Genomic DNA, 10699 nt, shown 5'->3' on the forward strand with positions numbered 1-10699 from the left:
GCCCTTTTCCCCCCGTCTACCCCTAAAACGAGCTCCCAAACAAAAACCTGTCCTCGCTTTTCCGGTCACTCGCAGACAGGCTGCAGAGGTAGGTCCCGATACTCAGACCCCTGAGGACCCCCAAGAGGAGGATACCGCGGAGGAGTCCGATAATGAGGCTGAGGAACAAGATAACCCCCCCTCAGAGGAAGAAACGGAACCCCCAAGAGACAGACAGCGCTACCGCCCTTTAAACATTAAATATTTAAAAGACTTAAAGGCTGCGGTCCACGCTTATGGCCCCGTGGCTCCCTTCACGGTAGCCTTGCTGGAAAGCCTCACCGACCGTTGGCTAACGCCAAATGATTGATTCACTTTAGCTCACGCCGCCCTGTCTGGCGGTGATTTTGTTTTATGGCACACAGAGTATGCGGAGAACGCACGAAAAATGGCTGAACGAAATACTCAGAGCCAGTCCTCCCGCTCCTGGACTAGAGATCGCCTTCTCGGCCGACCACCCTATAACACCAATGAGACTCAGGCCGCCTTCCCCCCAGGCTTATTAGCTCAAGTCCAAAATGCCGGCCTCAAGGCCTGGCGTAAACTCCCACCCAAAGGGCCCGCCAGCACCTCCTTGGCCAAAATCCATCAAGGGCCTGACAAATCCTATTGCGATTTCATCAGCCGCCTAACTGAGGCTGCCGAGCGTTTAATTGGAAAAGAAGAGTCAGATAGCGCCTTTATTAAACATCTTGCATTTGAAAATGCCAATGCCACATGCCAAAACGCCATCCGCCCCCATCGCAATGGCTCCCTCTCAGACTATATTAAACTTTGTTCTGGTGTCGGGGCGTCTCACGCCATCGGTCTAGCCATTGGAGCCGCACTAAAAAGCTTCACACAGGACAATCAAAAATCCTGTTACAATTGTAAACAGCCTGGTCATTTTGTCCGGGAATGCCCTTGATGTAGGCTTCTTTCCCTTAAAACTGCACCGCTATTGTTAATTCCGCTGCTCCTGCCTGCCCCGCTCCTAATCATGTTTTCATCTGCGGCAACGGCCTGGCCTTCACGGCCCTCCCCACCAATTGGACTGGCCTCTGTGCGCTGGCTTTTCTCTTACCAGATATAGATATTCTACCCGGAGATCAGTCACTTCCTATACCAGCCCTTGATCTTTTCCCTGGACGACAGAAACGGGCCCTCGCATTTATTCCCCTTATGGCAGGACTAGGTATAACCGCCGCTATGGCCACAGGTGCTGCCGGGGTAGGAGTGTCCGTAGACACTTATCAACGGCTCTCTCTCCAACTTATTGATGATGTTACCACACTATCAGATACTATTAATGACCTTCAAGACCAGGTCGATTCCTTAGCAGAAGTAGTACTCCAAAACAGACGAGGGCTTGATCTTCTAACAGCGGAACAAGGGGGGATCTGTTTAGCTTTACAGGAACGATGCTGCTTCTATGCCAACAAATCCGGCATAGTGCGAGACAAGGTCAAGAGACTCCAAGAAGATCTTCTTCAACGCAAAAGACAACTTCTTGACAACCCCTTTCTAACCAGTTTTCATGGTCTCTTGCCTGTCCTCCTCCCCATCCTTGGCCCCATTCTAGGATTACTCCTACTTGTCTCCCTCGGACCTTGGGCATTTAATAAACTGACAGGATTCATCAAACAACAAATAGATAACATTCTGGCCAAACCTATCCATATTCATTATCAACGCCTGGCCACGATGGACCATCCGGAAGGTAATTACAACCAGTTACAAACAGGCTCCAGCTATATAAACATATAGCAGACACGGTGACTGAAAACGTGTTCGATCTAAAGGGCTTGAGCACCAGACGGCTGCAGCGACTGGGTACTGCAAGGGAGGGTCCCGATTGACCCAATTTCAGCTCTCCCTGAACTCATGTCCAGACTACATAGGGGTTGGTGCCTAAGTCAAAACAATTGCCTCACCCCTGGTCCAAAAAGACACCAGAGGCTACGCCTTGCTGCGTTATTCGGGCCGTCTGAGACCCCTGAGTTCCGTCTTGGTTAAGGCTCACTCTCTTAAAAAGATAAAGAGAGAGGAGATGTAGGAGCCTGACTCAGAGAAACTATGCTATCCGGCAGCACATGACCTAATTCCTGGAACCGTCAGTTTGCCCTTAGAAGGTCACGTCTCTGATAAGTAAAGCCCCTTCCTCATTCCGCTCTCTCCTTCCTCATTCACTCCCCGCCCAGTTTACCCTAACCCATATAATCTTGTAGCTGCAATAAAAAATTTGAGGCTTGATCAGAACTTTGTCTTGCCTCCATTTCTTCGCGCCTCCTATTTTCTCTTTTCAGGGTGTCTCCCTTCGGTCCCTGTTGAATGCCCCGCTGGTCGGGGCAGGTTGTGTATTAGAAAATTCCCTCAGCTTCTGTATGTCTGGAAAGTCTTTTTTCCTCCTTCATATCTAGAAGGATATCTTTGCTGGATATATTATTTTGGCTCATAACTTCTCTCTTTCAATGGTTTGAATATTTGGTTCCACTCCCTCCTGGCTTGTAGAGTTTCTGCTGAAAAATCTGATGATAATCTAATGGGCTTTCCTTTGTAGGTTACCGTCTTCTTTTCCCTGGCTGCCCTGAGGATTCTTTCTTTGTTGTTGATTTTAGACAGCTTCAATACAATGTGCCTGGGAGAAGGCCTTTTGTGATTGAGGTAATTAGGTGTTCTATTTGCTTCTTGGATTCGAGGGTCCAGTTCTGTCCACAAGTTTGGGAAGTTCTCATCGACAATTTGTTTGAATATATTCTCTGTTACCTTCTCTCTTTCTCTCCTTCTGGCATGCCCATTATTCTTATATTGCTCTTTCTGATGGACTCAGAAAGTTCTTGTAGAGTTCTTTCATTTCTTTTAAGTCTCAAGTCTCTTTCTTCTTCCATCTGTGTCATTTCCCGGTTTTTATCTTCGATGTCACTGATTCTTTCCTCCATCTGGTTAACTCTACTACCTAAGCTGGTTATTTCATTTTTAATTTCTTCTATTGAGTTCTTAATCTCCAGAAATTCTATTTGGTTCTTTTTAAAAATTTCAATCTCTTTCGTAAAATGCTCATGCTGTTCTTTGATTGTGTTTCTGAGTTCATTAAACTGCCTTTCTGTGTTTTCTTGTATCTCGTTGATTTTTTCAGAACTGCAATCTTGAATTCTCTGTCATTTAAGTCACATATTTCCGTATCTTTAAGTTCCTTTTCTGGAGACTTTTCACTTTCTTTCTGAGCTGTCTTGTTGCGTTGGTTATTCATGGCAATTACTGATTTATTATTTCTGTTTCTAGACATCTACAGGAGTGGCTTATGCAACAGGTTGACAGGAAGAGGTCTTTTTGTTTCCAGTATTTGTTGGTAGAATGTTTTATTTTGTCTTTGACTGCAGCCTTTTTTTTCTCTCTCACACGGTAGTGCTATGTTTTCTCTGCACTATTCCAGCTTTTCACAGAATGGGGGGATTCCCTGGGAGACTGGCTACTCCTCTGTTAATACTTCGCCTGGGTCACAGGGCGCAGTGTCTGTGTGGGTATGTGGAGAGCTTTTGAAGTTCCAAAGCTCTTCCTGCACCAGATTCAGAACCCGTATGTTTCAGCAGTTCTGTTTACTCCTGCAGGGATCCGCCCAGATAGGTGGGGTCAGGGCGGGGTGAGTTGTGAGAGGTGGCCCAGAGCAATGGCAGTGACCACCATCTAGGCCGCTCCTGCTTCCCTCCCCTTTGCCCAAACTAGTTGGGCTGCTGTGGGGACAGAGCCCCAGAGAGTAGTTTACAGGCTGTTGGCCTCACGTGATGGGGTACTGGCTCGGGTGGTGAATGGCTGCCGGCTGTGGCTGATTGGCCGTCGGCTGTGGCCGGTTAGACGATTGGCCACTGGTATAACTGCTGCGGCTATGAAGGATTGCCAAGGAGCCGAGCAGAGCCGAGCAGAGCCGAAGAGAGCGGAAGAGGAGAGCCGAGAGAGAGGAACAGAGGAGAGAGTGGAGGAGAGTCGTCCATCGATCGATTGGCGGAAAAGCGGACGGCAGGTCGGCCTCCGGTGGGCCCAGCCTCCAGTGAGACCGTGGTGGTATGGCTCTCCTACCTATGGCTCCGTAGGTGTTCCTTTTCGGCCTCACCATATCCTGCGTTCTTGTGTGGGGAGCGGGAGCAGAGACCCCGCAGGCCGCCCCGCCTGAAAGATGGCGCGGCGAGAAGGCCTCCGTGCACAACAAATGGCGCAGCGAGCAGGGTCTCCCGCATGACAGCTGCGAATCTGTGTTTGCGGTCCACAGTTCTCAGAACAGCAAATATTCTGTTCTTTTGATCTGACACTGCTACTGTTCTGCTTCTAGCACCAGGCAGGTGGGGGCGGGGCGAGCTCTGGGAGGGGAGGGAGGGGGCGGCTAGTCTCAGTGCCTAAGGCTCCGTTCTCTGCTCAGCAGTGAGGGCTTAAACCACCGTTTTCAGCCTTCTTCCCTCAGTCTTTTCTCTGAGGTCTCTGCCGTGAGCGTTGGGTTCAGCCGTGTTATATGCTGCCCCCTCTGCCCTGTGGGCCATAAGTGGAGCCCTAGCAGTCCAAGTTCTTCCCTCTCCCGCAGCTGCAGTAGTTCCAGGAAGCAGCGAGCTCGGAGCACTGAGCCAGGTCTGCATCCTGTGCCCGCATGGCTCCGTGTCTGCACTTCTCCCTTCCCTCCTTCACCCCCGCTCACGTGATTCTCCCACCTGTAGGTGAATTCAGTAGTGGGCCTCTTCGTCTTGCCTGTCTGCTGTGCAGGGAGTCCTTTGTGGAGTTATTGTTGTTCGATTAGTTGCAAATTCTAGGGGAGCTTTATGGAGGCTCACCTCACGCTGCCATTTTGATTGCCAATTTCTTAAAATACATCTATCTATGTAATCTATCTAATTTATCTATCTATGTATCTATGTATCTATCTGTCTCTCTGTCTGTCTGTCTGTCTATCTATCTAGCTATCATCTATCTATGAGTTTCCTGTTGGTTCTGTTCTGGAGAACCCTGACTGATACACATATCCCAGATGTGGATATGTTTATGACTGTCCCTTCACTTTCCAGGGACCATGGTCTGTTATTATTTTTCTTCCTTTCAAATCACAGGCAACACAAATCATCGTTCAATGGCTAAAGTTTCATGAGCACTTAGGTGGACTAAACCCTTGCGTGCTTTCAAACAATAAACCCATGCAATTTTGGAGAATACTGAAAAAAAAAAAAAGACTAAGACCCTGGGAAATGTTCAAAAAGTCATATAAAATGTTTTGACTCAATAGAAATCTATAATAAGTCCTTGGTGCATCATGCCCCCTGCACCAGGTCCTTGGTTCTGATTTTCCTAAACTTCATTCCAATTAGGTATGATCCCAATTTTGATTTTTCTTTAAAGTCAAAAACAAAACTTGGGGGGAAAAAGGGCATTGTTAGTCTTCTCGGGGTGGAATTACATCTGGAATGTTTAAATATTTTTTTACAGTGAACACTTATGGCTCTTTTAATAGGAAAAAATAAAGATTCTGAAAAATACAAATATTTGTTTGTATAACGTGCAATTAAAGCAGAGTTGGAAATTTTGAATAATGTGGATTAAATGAAAGAAATATTGAAAACCAGTAAGAAGTGAGAATTCACGGATATAAGAGTATAAGTTGGTTTCCCTTACACCATAAACAAATATATGTGCAGGGCAGATGGGGCAGGATAACAGGATTAACTACACATGGTGGGAAGAAGAAGAGATTCAACTTCTTGGAAGAGCCAGACCCAGAGGTCTGAACACTAGATAGTGGAATATGATGATCTATTAAAAAGCGAGGCTGCTAACTGGGGCCCAGAGCCCGAGAGTGTCAGCACTGTCAGCTCATCGGTCCAGCTGGGTGAACCTCAAGTGAAATGGAACAATGAATTAGGAGTGGCTGAACGAGAAGAATGGACCTGGGGACAAAATGCTGCCCAGAGAAACTGAATGATAAAGAAGCTAAGCGACTCAGCTCTCACACAGAGTTTTTTCTAAAGCAACAGTTGTCTACCATAAGTTAAATGGAAATGTGTGAAACTTGAAAATATAGCAAAAGATAAGATATTCAGAAATATATTTAAACTTGAAGAAACTTTATCAGCCCAATGCTACCCAAGAAAAGAAACCTTTCTGGATAAAAGTCCTTTCACTAAATCATGTAAAAGCTTTATGAGTTTCTCAGAAGAGAGCCGCTCTGGAAATTTAAGTTATTTTTATCACTTATTGAAAAGGCCTTTTCTCGGCTCTAAGGCTGAATTCTTTGATGAAAGTTTGGTAGCTTTGGGGTAAATCTGAATGTTTTCAGAGCAGTGAGAAAAGTCATGCAGTGCTGAGATGCCAAGCTTCCTCCAAGAAATCTTTTGAAAATAGCTTGAAAAGATGTTTAAGGCCTTCTGAATTTTTGAGGGGTACGGTATTCAAAGAAACTGATATTTGGAACAAACTTGCCTGTGACTACATACTGTTGAATTCTAAAGTGCCCTATAGCAATGTAAGAGCAAAATATATTGATTTTTAATTCACTGTGGACAAAATGCATAGATGCAAACTCCCGTTTGAGGCGAAGGAAGTGGACCAGTCAGGTTATCTTACTGATTGAGGCTAATGATCATTACCTGTGTCATGGTCATCAGTTACTGGGGAAGGAAATGCCTACATCAGCCACTTCACTAAGTTGGCAGAAATACATCAAATACCAGGAGGGAAAACGTGGGATAAGGCTGGCATGATTACAACAAAGATCCCCGTGAGACCAAAAGAGCTAAGCTGGCCTCCCTCTGACCTCCATAATAGCACACAGTAACCAATACCACGCCATTCTAACACAAGAAAACAAAACTATCATTTCTGGAGTTCCGGCATTTTGTTGGTTTTTAGAATTTTACTGCTGCTTTGTAACACAGTTTGGACTTCAAATTTTCCCTATGTACTAAAAGCCATTCATTTAATAATAACAATAGTCAACACACACCATGCGTTTTGTATGCCCAGCATCGTAGTTTACAGATCTTATCTCACCACAACCTATCTCACCCAGCTGCATTTTGCAGAAGAGAAAACTGAGTCTCAGAGCGGTTAACTTGTCAATGACTACACAACTATTCAGTGGCAGAACCAGGATCAAACCCACTTAATCCCACGGAAAAGTCAAGGCCTTTCAACTACTTCTATACCACACACTGCAGCTTTTATTTGTATTGAGCACCTACTAAGGACATGGCACTCTGCTAGTTTCTCTAGATGCTGTCAAGGATACACAGGATTTAAAACCAATTTCTAATAAATCCCATTCAGTATTTTTCTACTTTCCAAAAGCCTGAGTACATATACACTTAGCATTTTCCTCATAGCCTTAGTGCCATCTGTACTAAAAATCCCCAAAACAATGAAAAGAGCTTACTGACGAGTAGATCATATGACGCCTAATACTCACGTCTCCCCAGGACATATGTCCATATCAGCCGGAGCAAACAGATGGCTCAGCATTGATTCTCTGGGTGGAGGCCTGTGCCGCCAGCCGGCCCATTGTGACGTCAGCAATGACGTCAGGCCCCTCCCCCTCAGCCTTAGCCCCTGCCCCCATCGCCAGGAGGCCGAGAACAGGAAACGGCCTGCTAACATCCGGGTTGCCCTTGGATTACTCTTTGCTATAACTACAGTCGAATGATAATTACAGCAGTAATAGTGCACATATGTCGCTTAGCACTGATTTCTTATAATACTCTCATCACAGAAATATTCATTATTAAAAGTATTTAGAGACTATACAAACCCATTACAGGGAGGAAGTACAATTATTAAGGTGAAGCATATGAAGTTACCAACATTCAACCTTCTTTGAGCTATAAAAGTGTTTTTTTTCTACGGAGTGCATAGTCAATAAAGTACAATCATAAGCTCTCAGCTGATGGGCCTGCGTCTCCTAGGGTGTTTTGCTCAGCAAGAATGAGGTTCAACTCTCTGCGGTCTCCCTGCCATCACCACATATTCTTGGGGTTCGATTCTGACACAGAATAACAGCAAAGGGTGTCCGGGTGACAGTGTCTCGGGATGCAAAGTGTCCAGGGAGGGGTAGAGGTGCTGCTGATCTGCGGGCAGGTGGCGAGCGGGCTTTCCAAGGGGAGGTCAAGAAGCGCAGGTGAGTGTCGGCGGCCAAGCAGAGAGCGGTCAAGACCTAAGACGTAACGATAGTACACGCGCCCTCACTGCACTGGGAGATAAAGCAAAGACATGTCACAGCTCCGGGAGGTCTCACAAGAAGGAGTCATTTCCCAATGGAGTCCCGCTGATGAGGCAAAAAAGGCCATGAGAGTAACTGCTGCCGGAGGAGACAAACCCAGAGGAGACGTGAGGGCGGCCCCCCTCCTCCCCCAGCCTAGCCAGGTGCTGCATCCACAGCGCGAAGCCGCTCGGCCAAGCCCATGGGTCATCGCATCTGTGTGTTCCCCGCATAAAGATCTCTGAGAACACAAAGTACGCCGACTGAGTTAGGAAATTCGTCTGGAAACCAAGTAGAGGGGCCCTGCGTGCCAGAGACTGAAGTGGGAAGGGTTCTCTCCTCCTGCACAGAGTGTTGCTGGCAGCCTGTGTGTCCAGAGGTTTGGGCCCGGATCGCCTTCGGAAACTGCAAAAAGAATGGCCTTGGAGCCTGTTTACCACTCAGTTCACATCTTTCCAGGCCGTGGATTATGAAGTGAATCTTTTCACTCTGTGTCCCTCCTGTGGGAAGGACATGTTTTGGGGGCGATTAAAACATCGGGCTGTTTACAGATCTAATCATTTCCCGTGTCTGATAAAGTGTTGAAGGATTGGCCCCTTGAAGGTGGTTACTAACTCATAAATGCATACTTATAAAAGCAGGTGGATTTGTGTGTCTGTGAAGAAAGCATTAATACGGCCTAACTGATATTGAAACTCTTGCCTTTGAAATTAGGGAGCACCCCAGATGCCTCTGGGAACCCTGCTGTTCCACAGAAGCAGAGTCTCACGTTTCAGAGGCCACTTCCTTTTCTGCGTTTTCCCTGCGAGCTGTTCCATCTCATTGCTGCAAGTGCTGCCACCTGCCTAAAGAGTCAGCACTTACCACTTAAAACTTGTAACCCTCCCACCCCGACCCTCTAACAAAAACTCATAACCCTCCCACTCCCACCCTCTAACAAAAACCTGTTCAAGGAGCGTCAGTCCCCTGGAAATCTAATAACATGACATTCAGATTCAGAAGGTCTTCATTGCTAGCACGTGCCTCGGACGCGTCAAAGCTGCTAGTCCGTGAACCACACGCCAAGTCACAGAGCTTAGAAGACCATGATGTTTTTCTTTTGAATGCTTTGAAGATTATTTGGTCCTTAGAAAAAGTTGCCCCTTAAAAATGCCTTGCTATTATTAACAGACTGTCCTGGGCACGGCTGCAGAAATGTTCTGACAGATGGGGCTGACGTCAGAAACGGTGAGAATGTGTTGCCATAACTGTTCTCGTTGGCCACATTGTTTGAGCTCTCGCATAGGTACAGCCTCAACGATGACCTAAAGGCTTACTCTCAAAATTACACATAAAAACAGATGTGCTTGTCCCTGCGACCACCAGGCTCATCTTATTCAGTCTCAAATTGGTTATTTCCCTTCGGGTAATTTCAATTATGGCACGGGGTAAGAAAATGTAAATGTTTGAGCACATAAACCAAAGCAGCTTAATTGTGTGTTTAAATTCTATATTTGATAGAGCAGAAGCAATTCTTGTTATTCTGCCTCTATTTCAGGGTGTTCATTTTCTGCTTGGAGAATTCAGTCATTTGAATGTCCAAAGAAACTATTGTGGGAAATGCAACTGGTCCAAAGCATGTTTAACCGTCTAGAACAGATGGGGAAAAAGGGTATTGAACTAGGCAGCTTTTTCCAGATGCTTCAGAAATGCTTAATATGTATTGCCTTTTACCCAAAAAGCATAGCTCTATATTATCTTATGTAGCAAAATATCTTACTAGGAGAAAAATAAAAATAAATGTGGAGAGATATATGTATATTTGTACATTTCTAACATATAAATGTGTTAGAAACATCTATCTATCTATCTATCTATCTATCTATCTATCTATCTATCTATCTATCTATCTATCTATTCTTAGATTTATCCCTTACATCCCTTTTTGAAAACTGCCTACCTGCTTAGATCAGATCTTTACCACTACATCTCAACGACATCTTCTTGGTTAGTATTCTTGTCTAGTAGAGGCCATCTATTCTACGTAGATAGCTATTCCAAAACATGTTTGCCAAAACCTCCTTAAATTGAAGGAAATTAAGACCTTAAGAACCATGTGTCATATTCTATTTCAAGACATTTTCTCAAAGCCTATAGTTCCTAACCTAATCCTCAGTACCCTTCATCAAATAAATCAACAACCAAAATCTCAGGTTTGGGGACCAGTCTAGCCCTCAGCAGACAAAATAAGAGCCTTGTGTCAGTAAGTTGTTTTTCTCTGTGCATACTGACCCGTGCATTTAACTATGAATTCAGTTCCTTCACTAGACACAGAGCTATTCAAGTGATCTATTTCTTCTTCAGTGAGTTGTGGTAGTTTGTGTCTTCCAAGGAATTAGTCCATTTCATCTGTTTTTGATTGTATGTGAGTAGCGTTCTTCCTAGTATTCCTTTATTAGATTTTAGTGTATTTTGGGTCTT

This window comes from Rhinolophus sinicus, linkage group LG04, assembly GCF_036562045.2.
Source record: "Rhinolophus sinicus isolate RSC01 linkage group LG04, ASM3656204v1, whole genome shotgun sequence".
Taxonomy (NCBI): Eukaryota; Metazoa; Chordata; class Mammalia; order Chiroptera; family Rhinolophidae; genus Rhinolophus; species Rhinolophus sinicus.